The following is a 24,012-nucleotide window of genomic DNA, read 5'->3' on the forward strand; positions in this document are numbered from 1 at the left end:
GGCACTTGAAAAGTAGATTCCAATCTGTGTCCCAGTAAAAATGGCACAAGCATCATGCATGCTGCAACTCAGTGGCATGCAATGGGTTCTATTAAAGGTGGAGTAGACAGTTGTGTGGTTTTTTTTTTGTTTGTTTTGTTTTTTTAAGTAAGAGGGTTTCTATTACCAGAGCATGGGGGAGGAGCACAGCAGTGCCAAGTACTTCCAGAGCAGCGGGGGTCTCAAACTTCATTGCACTGTGACCCCCTTCTAACAGAAATTACTACATGACCCCAAGAAGAGGGACTGAAGCCTGAGCCCTGCTGCCAAGGACTGAAGCTAAAGCCTGAGTCCCGCTGGCCAGGGCTGAAGCCCTCAGGATTTTGCTAAAGCCTTAGGCAGTGGGGCTCAGACTTTGGCTTCAGCTCCGGGTTCCAGCAAGTTTAACGCCAGCCCTCGTGACCCCATTAAAATGGGGTCGTGACCCACTGTGGGGTTCCTACCCACAGTGAGAGCCGCTGATCTAGAACCTCGCGCTCTTTCAATGCCCCAATTTTAGAGGGCTCTATCAAATAGATTTTAAAATTATTTGTTAATTGCTCTATTGCCTGTAGATGCTCCCTCCAAATGCTTGGAAAGGAAAATGCCTCTTCCTCCCTATTTTTGTAATTTTTTTTTTTTTACATTTAGTGCAAATTAGTGATTTTCTTCACCCTATGGTTCCAAAACAGTAGTAAAAAATTAAAATGGCATATTCTGTTTACGCCATTATTTATGCACCAAGTGTCCTATGGACTGCAGCCCACGTCCTGACAGGTCTGTTAGTGAACTGATGCTCCAGAGACTCAAGAGAGTACTGACAGTGGCTCAATCTTCCCTTCAAGTTTTTTTTTTCTTTTCTTTCTTTTTTTTTTTTTAAACAGCAGTAGAAGAAAAATATGTTTCCAGTTCCATAAGCAGAGCCAATTTAATAGGCAGAACTGCAAGGTCTCAATGCGTGGATGAAACATGCTGTTTGAAGGAGGAATTTAGGTTTATTACGAACTGGACACCCTTTTGGGGAAAGGAAGAGTCTATACAGGAAGCTCCAACAAAATCAAAATGGAAAAAGACTGCTAGAATGTAAGGGCTGGGGAAAGATGATAGGCGTGTAGGAGCACACAGTTCAGACATACGCATCCGTTAGGGAAGGATTTATTAAAGGGGATACTCTATATCCTAACAAAGAGGAGATGACAGAAGTTGATAAAGTACAGGTAGGAACTGAAGAATGGAAAGAAAAGGAAATAAAGAATCCCATTCAATTACACCACATGAAGGCAGACAACCAAATATTGACAAATCTGATAAGTGTTTGTATACAAATAACAGAGTAGGTCACAGTGGTAGGAAGTGGCACTACATGTGAAAGAAAGCAATGGCAAATATACTAAAAACCTTAAATGAATCAAATACCACAGAATCTCTATGGATAGAAATTCCATGCATTAATAAGGGTATACCACCACCAAGCAGGAATATAATACCAAGCATCTGACAGGTCCTTGACTCTGACTGAAGTGCTCAGAGAGATTAGAGATCCTGCAAAAACAGAAAACCCAATAATAATGGATAAGGCTATGGTTTAGACATAGGTGTTTTTTAAAAAAGTCATGGACAGGTCACTGGCAATAAACAAAAATTCACGTCCCGTGACCTGTCCACGACTTTTTACTAAAAATACAGTGATTTAATCTTGAGGTCAAGGGGGAGGGTCACTGGGGGGGAGGGGGAGAAGAGGGCTCTGTGACAGATACAGAGCCCTAATAATTGGAGATTTCAACTAGTTCCAAACTGTCTGGGTACATGTCACCTTAGGATAGGATGCAGAGAAAAATGTATTCACCATTAATGACTGCTTCCTGGCGCAGTTCGTTACGGAATGCACCAAGGGAGAGGCAGTTCTTCATCCAGTCCTAAGTGGTGCACAGGATTAGATATAAGAGGTGAACCTAGCTGAACTACTCAGTAACAGTGACCATAATGAAATTAAATTTAACATCTTTGTAGGGGAAATAATTCTGAAGAAGCCCACCATAGTTGCATTTAACTTCATAAAAAATGAGGAAGCTAGTTCAATAGAAACTAAAAGGAGCAGTCACAGGACGAAAATGCCTGCAAGCTGCATGGAAATTTTTTTTAAAATGCTATAATAGAGGCTCAAATTATATGCATACCTCAAATAAAAAAATACTAAAGAGGACCAAAAAAATGCCACAGTGACTAGACAGAGTAAAAGAGGCAGTGAGAGACAAAGACATCCTTTAACAATTGAAAGTGAAATCCTATTGAGGAAAACAGAGAGGAGCACAAGCATGTGGACACAGGTGATGTAGTGGATATAGTGTACTTAGACTTTTAGAAAACCTTTGACAAGGTCCCTCAAAGGTTCTTAAGGAAAGAAGGCAAGCCTGAGATGAGACAGATGGTTCCCTCATGGATCAGTAACTGGTTAAAAGATAAACAAAAAGGATAGGAATAAATGTTAAGTTTTCACATTGGAGAGAGAGATAAATAGCAGGGTCCCCCAAACATCTGTACTGAGACCACTGCTGTTCAACATATTCATAAAGGATCTGAGAAGAGTGGTAAAACACCAAGGTGGCAAAGTTTGCAGATGATACAAAAGTTACTCAAGATAATTAAACCCAAAAAATGACTAGGAAGCGTTACAAAGGGATCTCACAAAACTAGGTCACTGTACACAGAGGCAGCTCCAGGCACCGGCACTCCAAGCACGTGCCTGGGGCAGCAAGCTGAGGGGTGTGCCCTGCCGGTCCCTGCAAGAACAGCAGTCAGGCAGCCTTTGGCGGCTTGCCTGTGGGAGGTCCGCCAATCCTGCGGCACCGGTGGACCTCCCACAGGCAGTACACTGAATTCACGGGACCGGCAGTCCTTCCACTGGCAAGCCGTCGAAGGCTGCCTGACTGCCATGCTTGGGGCAGCAAAAAAGCTAGGGACGCCCCTAACTGTGCAACAAAATGGCAGATGAAATGGTATTGATAAACCCAAATCAATGCACATTAGAAAACAATCCCAACTATACATACACAATGGTGAGGTCTAAATTAACTGTCACCACTCAAAGATCTAGGAGTCATTGTGGATAGTTCTCTGAAAACATCCACGCACTATGAAGGGCAGTCAATCAAAAAGCTAATAATGTTAGGAACCTTTAGGAAAGGGATAGTTAACAGCACAGAAAATATAATGCCACTACAGAAATCCATAGTAAGCCTACATCCTGAATACTGCATGCAGTTCTAGTTGCCCTATCTCAAAAAAAATGTTAGAATTGGAAAAAAATACAGAAAAGGGCAATAATTATTAAGGGTATGGAACAGCTTCCATATGAGAGATTAGCAAGACTGCAACTGTTTAGCTCAGAAAAGAGACAACCCAGGGGGATAAGATAGAGGTCTATAAAATCATTGTGTGGAGAGAGTGAATAGAGTGTTATTTATCCCTTCACAGAACGCAGGAATCAGGGGTCACCCAATGAAATTAGCAGGAAGGTTTAAAACAAACATAAGGAAGCACTTCACATACACATAGTCAACCTGTGGTACTTGTTGCCAGGGGATGTTGTGAAGGCCAAAAGTACAACCAGGCTCAAAAAAGAATTAGTTAAGTTTATGAATGATAGACCTATCCATGGCTATTAGCCAATATGGTCAGAGATGCAACCCCGTGATCTGGGCGCCCTCCTAAGCCTTCAACTGCCAGAAGCTGGGACTGGACGGCAGGAGTGGATCCCTTGATAACTGCTCCATTCTATTAATTCCCTCTGAAACATCTGGCACTGGCCACTGTCAAAAGACAATACTGGGCTAGATGGACCATTGATTTGACCCAATATGGCAATTGCTGTTATGTTCTTAAATATGCCTCCTGCTGTATTACAGGTGGCAAATAATGCACAGGGCAGCTTTCTTGTTTCCCTCTAAGATCTAGCTCATTTAGAATTTGACTCCCACTGGCATCTCAGTTTGTAGCCACATGACAGCTCGTTTACTCCCTTAAACAGACTCTCAGCTGAATTACTGACCCTATCCCAGACCCAGAGAGGCTAGGTCATTTGTCACAAAAGCTTATTTTATATTGTATCCATCATATGAACAGAACATCAAAGCTGATTCAGTGTTTTCCCTTAAACAGATATGGAAGCAACGCGCACAGCTCAGATTCTGCAACCACTTGCCTCTTGTATCTAATTGTACAGTTAGAGCTTGATTATCGGCATTAGGTTATCTTGGGGGAAGTCAGCTACTCCATTGGCATATGCAAGCACAAAAGCTGGTACTGGAAGCAATACTCAGGATGTGTCAGAAGGCAAGATTGGGACTGGGGTGGAGTGGAAAAGAAAGATATAGCTAAGAGTGGTAATGCAATTGTTTTTTTCCCCACCTCCTGCTACCCTATCATTCATTTCTTAGGAAGGTAGCTGTAAGGCAAGCTCAGAGATTCTGTGCCAATAATGTTCTGTTTTAACTGCTTGAGAAATCACTTCCATAGCAAGTAGGAAAACAAAAACCACACACACAAAGCTAAGTCCAATGACTGCCTAATTCCACCAGGCGTTGTAACTGGTTCACAAGCACCCTGACCTTCCATTGACCTCAGTACTTCACAGAACTGGAACCTACATGAGGGACAGAGGACTGAGAGGCAGAAAAGTCATGAACTTCAGTGTGTGGGTCATTTGCAGAAAATTCAGCTCCCTATCCTGCTCCATGCTGAATGACCTCAACGGCCAAAGCCTTCAGTGAGAATGGAGGACACTCTGTACTTTGCAGACTCAGGCATTTTGATAGGCTCAACTTTTCATGGTTTGGATCTGGAAACAGGATTGAAATCCAAACACTTCCAAATTCCAGGGCTGTTTACACTGGGAGATGTGATGGGTGGCATGGGGCACCCCTCTTCTTGACTTTCTAAGTTGACTGCAAAAAAGAACATTGCTCTTTCCTTGAAGGAGCTGGGTGCCAAATCAAAGAGAAAAACTAAAAAACCCAAACGTTTCCAATTTAAATCTTAAAGAGACTCGCACACTGTGCTACAATCATTTAAAATCCAATGTTAAGTTTAATTAAGCAAATGCTTCTCAGACTGCCTCAGATGCACCTCTCCTGCTAAACGCCAAGCCTAATTGTAACCTTTCCCTTTAGCAAAATGTGCTGCATCAGGACTTTTTGTTGTAAATAAATGCACTGTTTCTGTGAGAGGAAAAGTAACAGCTGATTGGGCTGCATGCACTGGGGAACAATAGGCGATTGAACAGAGTGCACCCAGCCTGTGGGGTTGAGCTGAAGCAGGGTAACCTTGATCATCAGTTGTTTTATTTTTTAAACAGTACTTTGCTGTGGCCACAAATAAAATAAATTCAAAAAATGCAGGAATTTCCTGAGGCTCACCCGGCTTTCTAGGATATAAAACATCTATTTGTTATCCCACTGATTAAACAGGCATGAGGATTTTTTTCAGAGGTATGGTCAGAACATACCAAGGCAACATGTGCTGTCAGCTGTGGGTTACTATATTACACTGGCGCTTTTATAACATTGCAATCGCAATACACACAGGATTTTATTTCAGTTCAGTGGTTTGGCATTCCTTAAGTTATACACCACAAATTAGCGTTACACCCCTCTTTTTAAACGCTTCAATCCTTTCCTTTTTAAATATTAAAACCCCTACTCACCATTTGCTGATACCATCATTTGCTGAAAACCAAGTCACAGAATCAGTATCCTCCAGAATCTGTTTTCATACAGCCACTATTTTAAGGTCACACAGATCTTTAATCTCACCTTATCCATCACTATGTTCTCAAGCATGGACTGTTCCAGCCCCTATTACTACACGGCTGGATTTTCAGGTTAGTAGCAGAGTGGCTTCTGTGATTTTTACCAATCTCAGTCTTTCCCTCAATTTCAATGACAGCATACTCTTTCTTACTTTCGGAGAGTATGAGGCCACCCCCCCACTCCGACCCTCTCAAAATTGATTGCATTAAATATGGAAATCAGCCTATCCTCAGCCAAAGGAAGTGTTGCCCTGATCCTTGTACCTGTTTCCCAACACTTCAATAGGACCAGCACTTTAAGGAGCTGCAATTTCAATTAACCTCTTCTGTTGAGTTGGTCTCTGCCAGGAAGTAATTGCTATTATTTGTCTGGCATTAAAGTTACAGGAGGCATTAGATCCACATAATAAAGTGTTGCCATTCCACATTCAGCTGTTTCCAAAGGGTGAATAAGCATTATCTCCACTTTATAGATGGGGAACCTGGGGCCCAGTGAAGGGAAGTGACCTCAGCATCATACAGTCAGTGGCAGAACCAGGACTTGGACCCCAAGTCTTCCTATTCCGAATACAGTGCCTTATGCCAATACTGGACCAAGCTACCTCCTTCACACAAACACAGCATAGCCAGTAAATACATACCCAAAAGCCTACAAAAAGGTAGGAGAAGGAAAAAAGATAGGTTCCAGCTATTTAGAATTAAATTAAAAAGTAACAAGAGGAAAACAGTATACCATTTAATCACTTCCAACATCATGTTATAAAGATCCTTAATTATAAAGGGCAGAGGTGAAGAATATAATATAAATCAAGATAGCTACAAAGTTTTTCATTCTTTTCCTAGCCATCTTCAGTACTTCAACCTCAGCATTTGTAAGTAGCTTCAAGCACAGGCCTTAACTGCCATCTGGCTTGTCCTGTAATTTGTGCATTAAGCTAGGTAGAGGCAGAAAGAGTTACCCTGTACATTATGTCTTATTCATAAATTTATCATTAAGTAGATTCCATCTAACTAAATAGCCTCTCCTCCCATCTTCTCTTGTTAATTCTCCACTGAATATCATGTACGGATGCAGACTGAATTAAAGGAAAACATGGGAAAGCAGCTGCTAAAAAGCAAATGACATTGTTGACTGGGCACTACCGTTTTCCTATACAAGATAGAACAGGCTGCAAGTTTTTTCAGTTTGAAGAATCAAGGTAAGAAAGTTCACCAATTCCTTCCTCAATCCTTAAGTCAGACATGTGAGTCAGAAAGCATAGAGGATTGACAGATTCCCTCAGTCCAGTTAGAGTGCCAATCAGACTGAGGGGAAAACTGACCTGTGTAATGTGTGCCATTTTGAAAAGCAAACCAGTTTACTATATCCAGGTATTATTATGTAGATGAGCCAGACATAACCCCTCCTTCCCTATATACACCTCTACCCCAATACAACACGACCCGATAGAACACGGTAAAGCAGCGCTACGGAGGGGACAGGGCTGCGCACTCCAGTGGATCAAAGCAAATTCGATAAAACGCGGTTTCACCTATAACGCAGTAAGATTTTTTGGCTCCCGAGGACTGCATTATATTGGGGGAGAAGTGTACAATTAGCATTCTACTGTGCATACAATGTCCATGTCCCAGCCTGCTGTGCTACTCTTCCCATAGGACTTTATAAGGCACTATTACTCGTGCATAAACATTCACAATCATGGTCATTCAAGTACAACTCACCAGCCTTGGCTTTCTTCAGATTCCTTTGGTCAATCATTTGAGAGGCACATTTTAAATCTCAATTATTTTCATGTTTTACTTCTGAAGAACCCTTAAAAATTAGGACTTCAATGGCTTGTGCCACCTGAAGTATAGAAATGTTAGCCCTGATGTCCTGATAATCTGCAGCTCTGGAAATGACATCTTATTCCCTGAAATTCCTCACACTGGATCAAGTATTTTCTCCTTCCACTCACAAACACATAAAGCACTGATGGCCCCAGTCTTACCATGAGCACAGCGATCCCTGCATACAGGAGAGTGCAGTTTTCAAGCCTAGTATTTAAACGAGGATGTCTCTAATGTGTTAGTGGAAGAGTCACCATAGCTAGAGTCAACATAAAAACAACACACTCGATGCCAGTCTATCAAAATATTAAAACCCCCCCCAAAAAAAAAACCCCAAAAAAACCACAGTTCAACAACAGAACAAGAGGCAAAAAGGCAAAAGTGAAGCCTGATTTAAACTGCATCCATTTGAGTGAGCTCAGGACAAGCCTTGACAGCCAGAGCATTATGGCTTTGCATCGCCACTTTAGCACTAGTTGCCATTTAATAGCTTGAGATGGTCACTAAGTACAGGAATATGAACTGTCATTATGCTTAACCAACCAATATAGAATCAAACACACACTCCATTGCCTTCTATAGCTATGATGGCTTCCCTGTAAATATTTTGCTCCCCAGAAATATTGGTGAACATAGCTGAGGAAAAAAAAGCCTGTAGAGGAATAAATTAGCCCTCAATTTCTACTACACAAACAAATGGACAAAGACATACAGTAGCAGTTCTCAAGAATTTCATATTGCCGACCTCATCTTTTAATCAAGATCCTCCAGTGGAGGACTCCCCATTCCACTCTACCACATTTCCCACAGCTACAACAGTGCTGGAATATATACAAATAATATTAAGTCAGATGTAATGAGACAACTTGAAATCAAGTCCCTTAATATGATGGATACAGCTGCTTACTACATCCCTCTCTCCTCATATTCTCTGGGGCTTTACATTCATCTTTCCTCATTGCTCTGAGCTGTCCAAGGCACTCTGCTTTTATCCTCTTGTGCATTTACAAATTTTACCCTATTTAAATTTGCACCAAGGAGACTCCCAGCAGAGATGCATGTGAAGCAGACACACAGGGTGCAGAGAAGAGTTTAAGTCTAGTTGATAGAACCTTAAAGGGGAGTCGGGAGGAGGAGAGGTGTCCTGGCCTGCAACAAGCTTCCCTTTATGAAACCTGATAGATGCTTCACCAGTGTCCCTGAATCTGCTTCAGTAACAAGGAAGTGCTCCATAAACCAAAGTTTAAGAATCGCATGCAAATCCACATTAAAGCAACTGTCTTTATCTCAAGGGATAAAGCAGAAAATACAAGCGCTCTGTATCATCAGCCAGCTGCACTCATTCCACCCTCCTAAGAAAGCTTCCACTGGGGTTTTTTGCCCTGTTATCTCACCAACCTAAGGAGAAATGAAATACCTTTACATTGACTGTTGTGCAGAAATAGAATTGCTGAAGTCTTCATGGCTCCACTTTTCATCTTTTACTCACACCTCTTATCTTCACTTAGTCTGCTTAACTCCTGCTCAGCGAAACAACTTGGCAGCTGGCTTGACCATTCCCTTTGTAAGCAGGATGAGGTTTACTATCTCATAGTTCAGGTTTTGTTTTTACATCATTCAAAACATCTGCTTCCCCATAACTGCTTCTGCTGGCCACGAATTATACAAAGGGGTAATTTTTTGTGAGTACATATTCATATAGATACTGTGGCTAAGTGGAAAGTTACAGAATTTCCGCTCTTCACTCCACCAATTGCAACTGCTATTAAAATAATTCTCCCGCTGATCATCAGTTAAGAGGGAGCTTGATGACACAAGCGAAACAGTGATGTATGGCAATTCACAGAGTTGGGCAATTTCCTGGGGAAATTCAGCTGCTTAGCAAGCAGAGACAGAGCACATCATCATATGATGTCAGTATGATTTTAAAAGCCACACTAAAAGTATCAGGGACCACCAGAGTTCACCTTTGTGATACGAATGCCCATTGAGGCATGCTTCAAAATAGTCAGAGATGCATGTTTCCCAAGTGGAAGATAACAATTTTAACACGGACACCTTTGCTCTTCTATAGCACCTTGCCCCAGAGCATTGAAATTACTTTAAAAGAATCTACTGTGGTTCTTAGAATCCCTGGTATCAGTATTATCCCCATTTGGGGAGCGTGGAAACTGAAGCAGAGAGCTCAAGTGACTTGCTCAATATCATGCAGTAAACTAGCAAAGAACTGTGTTTAGAACCGGGGAATCCTGGCTCCCAGTCACCTTCTCTTCCACACCACGCTTCTACGCAGATAAAAAGGGTACTCTCGCGCCTTATGAGGAGTTTCTTTGATGAATAAATTTTCAACTCCAAGTATGCTTGCACTGGAAAGCACAGAGAATGAATCACACAGACACAACAATTCAGTATTCCACGAGGAACAAGAAGTCAATGCTGCTTTTCACTGTTCAGTTACCTCAAACCACGTAACAGCATTGAAGTCTCTTCACGACATTCCCATACCCGTCCCAGATGCCAAGCTATTTAAAATTAAGAGACACCCAGGACAGGATTGGGTTGGCAACTAAATAAAAGCAGCATCCCCAACACCTACCCAGATTTTAAGAAGTCTCTCTCACCCACATGGATTTGTCTTGATGGACAGAGCTGATTGAGTGATACTCAGAAAACCTTTATTAAAGCTAATGTTAAAAAAATTTAATACACAGGTTGAGAAAAGAATGTCTGTACATCAGGGTACAGTGCTTAGATTATCCATAAATACAAAGTTTAAAAAAACTCATAAGATACATATAATACATAATCAGCAATAACCCAAATGTAGATAAATTTAACGATACCGTTTAGATATTAAAATCCAAATACTTGGGTACATCACTCATGAGAAGTTATACAGTTGGTTGTAGAAAGCAAATATAGGAATGAGTGTAGATTGTCCCTCAGTAATTGAGCATTTAGGATGGGTTGCCCCTTAGTAGATATAATCCATCAGATAAATATTTACAGTTTCCCCTTGCCTAAAACATCCCTCATGACTTCTTTGCGAGGATTGGTCCTCCTCACATAAATTGAAGACAAGCAGGAACACACTAAAGCAGGGGTGGCCAAACCTATGGCTCCGGAGTCACCGCCTCTTCAGAAGCTAATATGCAGCTGGTTGTACAGGCACCGACTCCGGGGCTAGAGCAACAGGCACCAACTTTCCAATGTGCTGGGGGTGCTCACTGTTAAACCTCTGGCTCTGTTACATGCCCTGCTCCCACTCCACCCTTTCCCGCCTATCATACCTTTAGTCCCAGATTTGGACCTCCTAATGGGAGGGCTATTGTGTGACAAAAGACCCTTAACAGTCTGGTAATGGCTTCTTGCTTAACATGCAAGCCACAAACTGCCAGAGAGAGCAGAAAAAAAAATTCTCTTTGGTTCCCTTTTAAAACCAACTGTTTCTCTCTGCTAAAAAGCCCTTAGCAGAGAAAAGAAAAATATAATATTCCTACTGGCTTCTGGATTCTGTATCATCCCACCTCTGCCACCATATCATACCTTTAGTCCCAGATTTGGACCTTAGCGTCCAAAATATGGGGGTTAGCATGAAAACCTCCAAGCTTAGTTACCAGCTTGGACCTGGTACTTGCTGCCACCACCCAAAAAATTAGAGTGTTTTGGGGCACTCTGGTCCCCCTGAAAAACCTTCCCTGGGGACCCCAAGACCCAAATCCCTTGAGTCTCACAACAAAGGGAAATAATCCTTTTTCCCTTCCCCCCTCCAGGTGCTCCTGGAGAGATACACAGACACAAGCTCTGTGAATCCAAACAGAGTGACTCCCCCTCTCCATTCCCAGTTCTGGAAACAAAAGCACTTTCCTCTTCACCCAGAGGGAATGCCAAATCAGGCTAGCAAATCCAACACACACAGATCTCCCCCTGATTTCTTCCTCCCACCAATTCCCTGGTGAGTACAGACTCAATTTTCCTGAAGTAAAGAAAAACTCCAACAGGTCTTAAAAGAAAGCTTTATATAAAAAAGAAAGAAAAATACATACAAATGGTCTCTCTGTATTAAGGTGACAAAATACAGGGTCAATTGCTTAAAAGAATATTGAACAAACAGCCTTATTCAAAAAGAATACAAATCAAAGCACTCCAGCACTTATATTCATGCAAATACCAAAGAAAAGAAACCATATAACTTACTATCTGATCTCTTTGTCCATACACTTAGAAACAGAAGATTAGAAAACAGAAATTACTTCTCCAAAGCTCAGAGAAAGCAGGCAGACAGACAAAGACCTCAGACACAAAATTCCCTCCACTCAAAGTTGAAAAAATCCAGTTTCCTGATTGGTTCTCTGGTCAGGTGCTTCAGGTGAAAGAGACATTAACTCTTAGCTATCTGTTTATGACACCGCCCCCTCTCCTGAGCCTGCTATGCCCTCCTCTTCCCCATCCAAGCAACCTGCACGCCACCAAACAACTGATCGGGAGGTGCAGGGAGGGAGGGGAAAGGGGCTGCTGGTGGGCAGGAGGTACTGGGAGCAGAGCTGTTAGAGGGCTGCTGACTTATTACTGTGGCTCTTTGGCAATGTACATTAGTAAATTCTGGCTTCTTCTCAGGCACAGGTTGGGCACCCCTGCACTAAAGTCAAAGACAAGGACAAACAACTGGGAAAGGGGATGACGGGTCACCAGACTAAAGAGCTCCAAATGCAGCCCAGTCACCCATCAAGCGAGTGCATAGGAAGCAACTACATAAAGCAAGTTGAAAAGTCAACAAGCTTTACAATTACAAATATGACTTTGCCAGGATCCTCTTTCAAGTGACTCAGGAGCATGACAAAGGGCTGCAAAATGAACATATGGCCACATTATACAGTAGATTGAAGTAGTAATTTTAGGGCCTAGGCCTTGTCAGCAAACAGTTTCTTAAAACAAACTCCCATCTCCTGAAAGGTATAATTAATTTGTGTTCTAAATGTCAGAGTAAGACTTGCAGTAATTCAGACATTTGGTTATTCATTTAAATCTTCAAAAAAGTTAAGGCTAAGACTATTGTTTAAATTCAAAAATTGACTCCACTCAGTTGCAAATTTTAAACTTAAATCAAAAATCCACAGACAGAAGTAAAAACAAAAAAGGGCATAAAACTAAAAATAAAGAAAATAATTGGTTTTTGATTGGGCTTTTACCAGTCATGATACTAGTTGATAGCAGTGGGGAAAAGGGGGAAGGATTTAAGTCAGTAGAAAAGAATGATGAATTTTGAAAATACAGAAGAATGGTGCAACGTGGAAAACACATACACACTCCAAGAATTAAAAGACAAAATCTAACTTTAGAGTCAAATATCAGAGTAAAGAAAAACTGGCTGGTCCCTTAGGATTTGTCAAGTGTGTTAGGTTCAACTGCTAGGCCACTGCTGGGATTTCAATGTTATGGAAATTGTATCTTCAAACACTGTATTTCCAATCCATTTCTAGCAAGCTATTTAGATGCAACCCTGATACTGCTACTGATTCCCCCAAGATGGATTTCACGTGTTGTGTAGAGGCTCCGTGTTTCCTGGTTTATGGATGAAGGGGAGGAACTCACGAGCCATAATATCTTCCAGCCACCCTTGCTTACAGGCCAAATTAAAAATCAGCCTTTGGTTCTTGGAGAGCCAGAGTTCAAACTGGCTACCATTGGTTTGGACATTAGGCAGAAAGCAGCATATTCAGAGATCTGGCCTCTTGAACACAAAGGTGAGCTATAAGCAAACATCAGTAGCTAGCCCCAAGAAAAGGAAACAGGCAAAACATGCACACATAGAAACAACAGTCTCAGTATGCAAATTTAAATGCTGCCAGGTGATTAAATAGCTTGGAAAATTTTTCAGCTTTGACTGAGTCACAAAATCAGAATTTCGTCAAACAAAACGCATTAATAGAATGTTGACGACCAACAGCAGCACTACACATCCCCTGGAGTCTAGGGCCTAGACCACTGAGGTGGAAACAGGAAAAGGAGAGGAATGAAGGTAGTCTTTTGGTTAAGTTATAGGAATAGCAGTGAGGAGATCGAGCTTTTACTTCAAACCCTGCAGTACATAATGAGGGACCTTGAAAGAGGCACTCCACCTCTCCATGCCTCAGCTTCCCTAATCCAAAAAATAGGGATACTACTAGTTCCCTACTTCACAGGAGTAGGTAGTATTAATGTTTAATGGGGAGGGGGGTTAAGGTACTTGGATAAACGTTGGCTGTAGAATTATAGACAATTGCAGCAGTTTTTCCTCCTAAACTAGATTGAGGTCATGGATGATCACATGAAGTTGAATAGCAGTGAAGCAGAAGGGTAGCATAAAGGACTTTCTGTAAGAGTAGGGTTTAAGACTAGGTTTCAGACGCAATATTCAGTGAAATATTGAGTACTGGTTTTTGCGTGTACCTCAGTTTATGCTGAGTCATGAATTTCTTAGGTCTCAGATCTTGCATGATATGTAGCACCACAAAGGCTTTTTTAAAAAAGAAAAAAAAATGAATTGAAACTTGAAGATTCCTGCTGTAAGTGCAGTTCTGTAATATACCAAATCAGATCTAATGGTTTGAAAAGTTCTTCCAACCAATGGTCTCAATGAACATTGCACACATTTATGAGTTGTCCCTCAACACCCAGGTGAAAAACAAAGCATTGTCATCTGTATTTCACAGACTGAAGACAATGGTTTGCACATGACACAAGGCCCCACATGAGCACAACACTTAAGTATGTGCTTGAAGTTAAGCAACTCAAGGTGCTGGCAAAGAATCATCAACCCCTATGCACATCAAGCACTATCTTGAGTGCAATGAAAGGCTAATTTGGACTGCCAACAGCATTTGACAGCACATTGTCCATGCTCTTGACATCAATGAGAAAGATAATAAGAAAATATGGACTGAACTACCCCATACAGAGATTCACTGTTGTAAGCTCACTTGTAATAAATTTGAATAATTCTTAACGTGGGCAGAAGTCTTCAAATGGATTTCTGTTATTGTCCTACAAACACTGCACTGTGGGTAAGACAAGAGTTGTTACAAATCTAACCAAATAGTACATGCAGTAACTGCTTTGTAAATACTAAAACTGGCTGAGAAGGGGTCATAACCACTGACACTTTAATAATAGCATTAGAAATAGTACTTTTTAAAAGGAGGGCAAGCAGCAGCAGTGTTATACAGTTTTCTTTGGATGAGGTACCACAACATTTTAAAATGTTTTCCAATATCTAAAGTAAATAAATGTTCTGTGATAAGGAGTACAATGAGAGGACTGTGGTCACCTTTTAAAAATATCTAAACAGAAAATCTTTGCTTACACACCAGAAATTTTTAAATGCTACAACTAAATTAATATGGGTCCAATATTGTAGTATCTTCCTGGGGTGGAAGGAGGAGGGCGTGATGCGCCATTAAAAAAAAGAAAGCTGCAGACAGTTACAGGAGGAAAAAAGTAAATAATCTTCCACTAGAAGAGTTCCATATCATTTCCAATTGTAAAACAGTATTTCTAGGACTTGGAGCAGGCTATTTGTTCTCTCTTTTCAGTAGAGATAATACTGAATTATATTTGCAGATTCCTTTTATTTTCTGCCTCTACAAAATATTTTGTTGCCACTGTTAGAAGGCAGTCTCAGCTTTGTAGATTTAAGTGATAAAGCACAGAACAGTTTAGATTTTGAAGTATTGTTCTATGGGGCTCACACAGTGAAATAATTCAAGGATTCTAAACGTGCATGCTACCCCTCAACACGCTAGGCTAGTCTACAGATCTGATTTTACTATCCAAATTTAAATTTCGTATATCAATAGTTAAAGAAAAATGCAATAGGAATCTCCAAGATTTCAATATACATTGTAGTAAAAAATCTTAAGGACAAAAGTAAATTTCAGCATGAATTAAAAACTGTGACATTAATTTATGTAACAAATTGATCGAAAACTTCACTCTGACACGTGAACCACTAGTATGCATGAGACCAACACCACATAACAGTTCAAACCTTTGTTGCACAAGAAATATGCATGTTGTCTGTTGAATGCATTCTGGGATGTATTCTTACACATGTAAAATAACTGTGCTTTTTGTAAGGTAAAGCATATTGTACATTATGCAGTTTAAAGGTAGACATTTTCAGATAACTTTTCAATAGCTACTTGAGCTCCTTTCTACCTATCCTTCTGAGCTGTTAAACCACTGCCAGTACAGATGAGCAAATGAGGCAGGTAAACATTTTAAATTTAAGAGGAGCCACTCTTAAGAGGGCCCCAACTGCCCTTCTTCTCTGAAGCTAGACTGGGATTGCTTGAGGCAGATATAGTCTCTCTGAAGTCCTAGAATTATATTTAGTATCCACCAGACATCTTCAGTGACAGTTGGAAACTGTCCTCCTGTGATTGGAATTTGGAGAGGAGGCAACTCTTCTTCGAAGATTGGTGGGCAAATTATGAAGGAGAAAAAGGGCATTTGATACAAGTAGAAGTTTGAGGAAGCTCCCTAAGTGTTCCCAACCACAAGAAGTATAAAAGCAAATTCTAAGCTGGGTTACAATAAAAAGAGGATTTGAAACACACACACTAAACATGTTGAGCTAGCCTACACCCTGACTCTCGTGAGGCCTATGAGGGATAAGACAACTCCAGAATCTAAGTTTCTGTGCAAATGTTCCCCTAGGGGTGGAGGAACTTTCCACTGGACATTACACAATACATCTCTGTGTAAATAAGAAATAAAAAAAGCTTAGTTCCTCCTGGACGGAGCTACACAATGTTCTGGCAGGCTGCTCCCCACAAGACTGCACTGAAGTATAACAATCTCCTGTTAACATGGTTTCTGAAACCAAACCTTTTATTACCATTCAACCTTCCAGCTCGAATTCCTGCTGGTATCATTCAGTAAGACTAGAAAATAAATTATCTTTGATGTCTGGGTATTCGCCAGTTGGGCAATAAATAAATTTAGCTTCTCTGATGTTTTAGGGAACTGTGCTTCAGCAAATGTTCTTAAAGCTACTGAGATTTTTTAATAGCAACTAGACAGTTCTATTAAAAGAGCCACTGTTAAATGCTTACACAATTGTCCACAGAAACCAAAATTCAGTACCTCCTCATCTTTGGGGGAGGGGAAAGAGAGGGAAGCATGTGGCAGCAATATTCTAGTCCTTTGAGTAGAGGCACTGAGAGCCAGGTAGCAAAAGGTTCTAATCCTGATAGTAACTGACTCATTGCAAGACCTAAGAAAAATCCATCTACCTTAATATTATTTAAGCACTATGCTTCACCTATCTGTGCCCTAATTTTTTCATATGTAAAATTAAGATAACACCCATCTTTAGAAAGCACTAAGATTCTACTGAAAGGTGCTATACAGATTATTACCGTGACTTCACTTCCACATAGGTAGAATCCAGAACAGCTTCACAGATGTGTTCTGCATTGTAGACAGGTTAGGTAGGTTATCAAGTCATTTAGTGCAATAAATAATATTGCCTCATTCTTCGATAGCAAAAAGTTGTTTTTGACATTAACTACGGGCAAAAAAAGCTATGAAAGCTACTAAAAATGTGTCTAGGAAGAACTATGCTACTGGAGACTTTGCCGCTATTTTGCCCTATTATATGGAAAAGTCATTAGAAATACTAAGTATGTCAGGAGAAGCAGGAATATCCCTCATTAGAATTCTGGGGGCAAGAGCTACCAGAACTCAAGGATAAAAATCACTACATAGTTAAATCCAGGACTTTCAAGTCCACAATTTAGCACCACCTGAACAAATGAAACCTATTACTTTCAAGTGATGAATATTAGGAGATGAATTATATTTGAATATTCGGCTGAAAGGAGGAGAGACTGGAATGCAAGAGTAAAACTGGAGACAGATCTCAAGTTTCTACACTAGCCTCTAAAGCAGTGGTTCCCAAACTGGGGTTCGCAAACCCCTGGGAGTTCGCAAAATGTTACAGGGGGTTCTCAGGAAAAAATTCCCTAATGGTGGACAGAGCTGTGCCTCAGGCCACTGGGGCCAGCATCCCGGAGCCCCTGGACTTCCAAGAGCTAAGTAGATCAAAGAAAGCATAGCTATCACAGTGAGGAGATTTAAACTTCAAGACTCCTTATAAGAAATGCAAAGGGAGGTGGATATTTTTTTTGCTGTTTTTAAAATTAGGCAGCTAGTATTGTTCTTAAAATTATTATGAAGAACAAGTTTAAGCTTTGTTGTAACGTGCGTTGTTTGCCTTGACTGTTCAAGACCTGAATGCTTTTGTAGGAGGAACTCCGAGTTGGCTTCTTAAATCCCTTCATACTGTTTCACCTCCGATACTCCTTGATGAAACCTATGAGCCTTGTCTTATAACAGGCTTATTCAAAGTGTTACAAGCTATGAAAGTGACATCTTGGAAGAGTGTTGCTGCTTTCATAATGTAATAAAAATACTGTCATGATAAATAATAATTAATAATTCGTAGTGTGTAATCAGCATGTCCTAAAAACCAATTTTATATTTCCAGGATCACTGCTTTTCTCATTTATACTCAGGTAAAGGAGAAAATCCCTGGAAATATTCATTTTTAGGAGGGGATTTGCAAGACTTGACATTTTAAGGAAAGGGGTTCACAGGTTGTTAAAGTTTGGGAATCACTGCTCTAAAGTGAAAATGTAAATAAGGCCTTTGCTGTTATAAGATATCCCTCAGCTCACTGAAAATGTTGCACTAGAAAGCATAAGCCGTTCACATTCTAGCCTACAGAAATCACCATGCAGGATTTCAATTCACAGGGGGATGCTTTGGCAGGGAAGGACCCATAAAAATAATTTAAAGGACTGGTTTATCTGTGGCTACTTACAATCCATATGTCTAGGCAGTTAAGATCTAAATGCCAGACAGTCTCATACAGGCAAAGCTCCACTATTGATTTCTCAATCCAAATGGCTTTATTGTTTATATCCCCAAGAGAAAAAATTAATAAGTTATTTGGATTAACCAGACCTCCAAGGCTTTGATGGCCATGGAGAGCTCTTCTGCCAGTTTAAGATGCTTTTACTAGAGAGGTTCTCTGGGGAAGCTGCCTATTGTGACCAGCCTTCCTGTGTTACCTCCTGCCAAGTGCAAAATTACATAAAATGGCCCCAATGTTTGAAGTTCTGTCATTAAGAGGCCAAAAGCAACATCTGAGCATTCCAGAGGCTTCTTTATCCTACTACAAACACAGAGAGATATTAGAAAATTAAGTGACTGGCAAGGATATCTTTTCATAAAGACTATGCAATATAGTCTGTGTCGACATGAAACGTAACTTTCCTATGAGAGGACACAGTCAGTCAATGCACAATATAAAACCACTGTCATTTTCTGAAGGTAAATCAACAGATACCACCACCAAAGCAGATTCCTCATGAAATTGGCAGCAATTTTCCCATGCCTTTCAACAGGACCAGGCAGCATTGGGAAGCTAAGGGAGGGTTCTTGTCTGCCTCTCATTCTTGATAAGAATACCGCAACATGTGCATATGTTTTGACTCATCAGAGTGTGGGTAAATCTCGTGCGCACACAAGAAACCTGGGCACCTACCTGTTCACAAAACCCCTATTTGTTGAGTGCTGATGATCATGTTTTGTATAACACCAAGCATATCATCAAGACAGCTTGCCTTACAAACTAGAAAGCAGGTGAAGACTGACAAAACACATGGAGTCCTGGAAGGTAGCGGGGTCATTTTAGGTATTACAAAAATGTTGAGTCTGATCATTGTTTTTCAGCTCACTCACACACACTTTTTGTTTATTTCATTTCATTTCTAGACATTGCAGAAAAAGCAAGTCTTTAGGAAGTACATGGAGTAGGCCAACAGCAGCAGCGGAAGGTCCCAGCAACTTGGGATTAGGAACTTGTTCCATTCATTGGAGGCAACATGGAATAAGATACAAAGACAAAAGGAGGCTGGTGATGGGACCCAGACGGAATATTGTAAGCAACAAGATACATAGGTCAGGATGGAGTGATGGAGGATGGAGTGATGAAAGCAAGGATAAAGGTTTTAATGCTGTGGGCAAGGGGAAGCAAGCAGAGCCACTTGGGATAAAGGTTTGATCACTGGAAGACCAAGAAAATGTGCATGATACTTGCATGGATTGGAAGGGAGGAATGTAATACGTATTAGGGATTGGGCATACATGCTCACATGGTAAGGGCTCCTCTATGCTCCAGAGGATTAAGTTACAGCCAAATAAAGCCACCTTATTTCTGAGTGAGGGCTTCCACACGCTGAGTAAACATGCTTTAATTTATGCATATTGACTTTACACCTTCAGTAGATTCGCCTTAACTTTGTCCCCTGTAGATGTGTCCTAAGCGGCAATCAGAACACAGAGGTGGGGTGCTAGTGAGGCAGTCAGTTTACAGGAACCACTTTTTGTTTGTTTTGTGTGTTTGTTATTTTGTTTGTTTGTTTTGGGGGGGTTTTTTCAAGTGGAAGGCTTAAGACACTGAGCAGCTTGCACTGGCTCTCAGCCTTTCCAGACTATTGTACCCCTTTCAGGAGTCTGATTTGGTCTTGCGTACCCTCGAGTTTCACCTCAGGTAAAAAAACAAACAAACAATCAGATAAAAATACAAAAAAGTGTCACAGCACACTAGTACTGAAAAATGGTTTATTTTCTCATTTTTACCATATGATTATAAAATAAATCAGCTGGAATGTAAATACTGTACTTACATTTCAGTGTATAGTATATAGAGCAGTATAAACAAGTCATTGTCTGTATGAATTTTTGGTTTGTACTGACATTGCCAGTGCTTTTTACGTAGCCTGCTGTAAAACTAGGCAAATATCCAGATGAGTTGATGTGCCCCCTGGAAGACCTCTGTGTACCTGCAAGGCCCCAGGGCTACACGTACCCTTGGTTGAAAACCACTGGAGGACTGCCTTTTTACCTCCAGGTCAGTGTGTCAAATCCAGCCCCAACCAACAGTGTTATTGCTATCCAATAGCTTACGAGAAAGGATTCTGGTTCAGCCTACCCCCACATCAGAAACAACACCCATATCTGTAGAACCCAGCAGCAAGAGCTGCCTGACATGCAAGGAACTCCGGAGGGTTGTGACACATTGGCAGGGAAGGTGGCACTGCTGCTGCTTGTGCTAAAACCTGTCTTAAGGATAAAAGGCTTTAGTTTCAAGGGGTGTCAATCTGCTCCCTTTCACTAACATTATATTTACTAAAAAGGAGAAAAATAAATAAGAGGGATGCACATCAAAATTAAAAGGGAGAAGATTCCACTCTGTGACAGCTTGAATCTGTTTCCTTGAGTAGGCAATAAAGGTGCTTAACCAGCCGACTGTCTCTTAACTTATTTGGTCACACACAATAAGACAGCAGTGAGCCTCATTAAAAACTCCCACCAAAAGCATCCTGATTTAAAGACTAAGTTCAACAGCAGCTGCAAGGGGAGGCAGACAGGTCAGTACCAATGCCTCCCCCCGTCCAAAATCTCTCCCTCAAAATTTGACATTTATATTTCAGATTTGTGGTTTAAGATACTAAGCACTTGTCCAGAACTATGTTATACCCCAGAAAAAAAAATTAATCCTCAGCATCCCTCTAAGTAGTATTATACTCATTTAGACAGGGAAACTGAGGCACAGAAGTTAAGCAGCTTGCACAAGGTCATACAGCAAATCAGTAGCTAAACTGGGAATAGAAGGCAGAAGTTTTATCCCTTTCTCTGTTCAATAAGCCAAGCTATCACCTTTGAGGAAACATTTCTAACGAGTACAGACTATATATATGATTTCTACCCAACAGCACCTGTATCACACTAGGTGCTTTGCAATCAACCAAGGCAGCATAAACCCTTATTTAGAGCTCTCCAAGGCTAAAAGTGGGCGAGGAAACAAAGAGCTGGGATGGGGAAGGAAGTAAGCACACAGTTGTGTTAAATACAGGTCAAGAAAATGACATCAAAGTTACTCTTCAGATATGTCAGCTAGCAAGTTTATCACAGGACTCAAGATAGCTATCTATGTCCCTCCAGAAGACCCATATGGAAGACGGAGGACATTGTAGATGAGCTCAGGAAGACTGTGTATTCATGCAGAAAATCATTTGGGGGCAACGACCCATTTATTTTTTTCTTTCATTTTATTTTCAAAGACTTTTTCCCTAGCACTTGAAGTACAGAAAATTCATGTGAATTTAATCATTTCTATTTCCATACCAATATAGAAAATGCGGTGCTAGACTGCAGATATTTCACCAACACAGAGTTATTGGTGTGCTTGAACAGACACTTTATTTCTCTGTGCTTTGCAAAATACATGGTGCTGTATTAATGTGTGTTTCCTCCAACCATATTCCAGCTACACTCCCCAGAGTACCAGGCATATGTAGGCTTGGCAGAATTGTGTGCTAATAATTTCAACAGATATCAGTGTTTTATTTTAAGCATTTTCTTCTATTTTTATCAATTTCCACAAATTCAGACAACTTATGTGGCATCAGACAATGAGGGGGGCGATGTCACACAATTATTGAATGACAGACAGATTCAAGAAGTTAAAGCTTTCTAATCATTAAAACAAGTTGTCAATGCCACGTCAAAATATACCAAGTAAATATCCTTTAATGAAACTAAGCATGCAAGAAGCATTTTTCTTACTTTGTCTTTCTGTACATTTATTATTATTATTGATGGAAAAAAATTTTCATCTTTCTGCACCTGGTGAAAGATTTACGAATAAAAACCGAATCTTTCCAAGCCTAGGCATCGATACAGGACAGAGTTAGCGACCACAAAATGGAGGATTAGGTCTGAACATTGTTTTAAAAACATGGGCGGGAGGGGAAGAGAACAAAAGCCCAACAATATTCTAAACTAGAAGGATTCAGAATATAATGAGACTAGATTTGTAAGAAAAATGGCCGATCCTGGAAAAATTATACAGCCATACTACCCTGTGCTGTGCTCACAGGCTATGTAGCATCAAGTTAGGTCACTTCTTGAATGGGAGACTTCCCTGGAACATCTATGTTCTCCTGAAAACCATGCTGGTAATTCAGCAAGTGTCATTCTCCTCCCATCCCTCCCTGAGTATGTAGTGAACCGATACTACGGAACAGTGCATCTTCTGAAGATTCATAAAGCCCTTCATGAACCACCACCACATGTGAACAATCCATGGTAATCTGGGCAACACTAGTCGGTACTGGCTCTAGCATCCCTGGCAAATATGAAGCTTTTATTCTGCCAACCAAAATTCTCCAGTTCTTCCGCAGTTTCAGTGGGATATGGTTTCTTCCCTTCCTGATTTAAACTGTTACTTTTATTATTGATCACTGACACTTTTCATCCTAGAACTGGCTACATTTCTGCAGTGGGTGACAATACCCTCCTACACAGGGAGTGCTGTGGGTTTCATTAGTGAACATTTGTAAAGCACTTTGAGACAGTCTGGAGGGAATGTTGTGGACGTGTCATGTACTCTTAATTCCAGAAGGAAAAAAGATAGTAGCTCTAACCCAAAGGTCATTCTATACATATCCTGGGAAGAATTAGAATCAATGAGGCTGTCCACAAAATATGAAGCTATGAGAATGCATTTCAGAAACTGCAGTCTTCTCATTTCTTGAAGAAGTGAACAAGGGAGGGGAGGCCCTCACAGCTCTTCCTGCCACTACATGAAGGAAATGAAATTGATGTATGCAGAGAGAGGCTGTCACCTGTTTCCAACAAAAACATCTGCTCATTCCAGTACAAGAAATCTGTCTGGAGGGAACAGGAAAGCAGGTCTGAAAAAGACAGAAGCACTGTTAAGAAGCCATCACCCCATCACATTTCCTAGCGATAGAAGCTACTGTAGGTGAATACAGCACTGATTTCAAGAAACGCACTAGCTCAATATACTAGGATGTTTGCAGAAGACCTCTTACTCTCCATGGCCCTATCAGTCATCGAGATCTGCAAGTACACTCTACAAAGAGCTGTTAAGGCAAGCAAATTTTAAAAAAGCCAGTGAGTAGCAAAAACCAGTCACCTGAAGTTTCACGATAAAGACACAACCTCTAAAAGATGTGTAGAGAGCAGACATTTCTACAGTTTGCAGCTGCCTCTATCGTGAGCTGCGTAAGAGGCTCAAAAAAGGAGACCTTCACATGCATCCATCTGTGTGCTTTTTAGGGACCAAACTGCATGGCATGTCAGGTTTCAGTTTAAGCAACAGCAAAGAACAACAAGTGGTTACCTGTATTTTGTTCAGAACTATACGGGTATCTTATTACAATCAATGTAATCTTAAAGATGGTAACTATTATTTTTAACACCTTTGCTTCTCACAGAAG

General features: G+C 40.7%; 1 protein-coding gene across 7 annotated transcripts in view; it reads right to left on the minus strand.

Annotated features, from left to right (window-relative positions):
* Nucleotides 1-24,012, minus strand: part of SRGAP2 (SLIT-ROBO Rho GTPase activating protein 2) — a 249,572-nt gene that overhangs the window by 121,879 nt on the left and 103,681 nt on the right. The window contains exon 1 of one of the 7 annotated variants that reach the window (XM_050954019.1): nt 9,078-9,147. The exons of the other annotated variants lie outside the window; for them this stretch is intronic. The gene's annotated coding sequence lies outside the window, so the exon portion shown is untranslated. Of the gene's footprint in view, nt 1-9,077; nt 9,148-24,012 lie in introns of those variants that run through there. 7 annotated transcript variants of the gene reach the window in all.

This window comes from Gopherus flavomarginatus, chromosome 5 (assembly GCF_025201925.1).
Source record: "Gopherus flavomarginatus isolate rGopFla2 chromosome 5, rGopFla2.mat.asm, whole genome shotgun sequence".
Taxonomy (NCBI): Eukaryota; Metazoa; Chordata; order Testudines; family Testudinidae; genus Gopherus; species Gopherus flavomarginatus.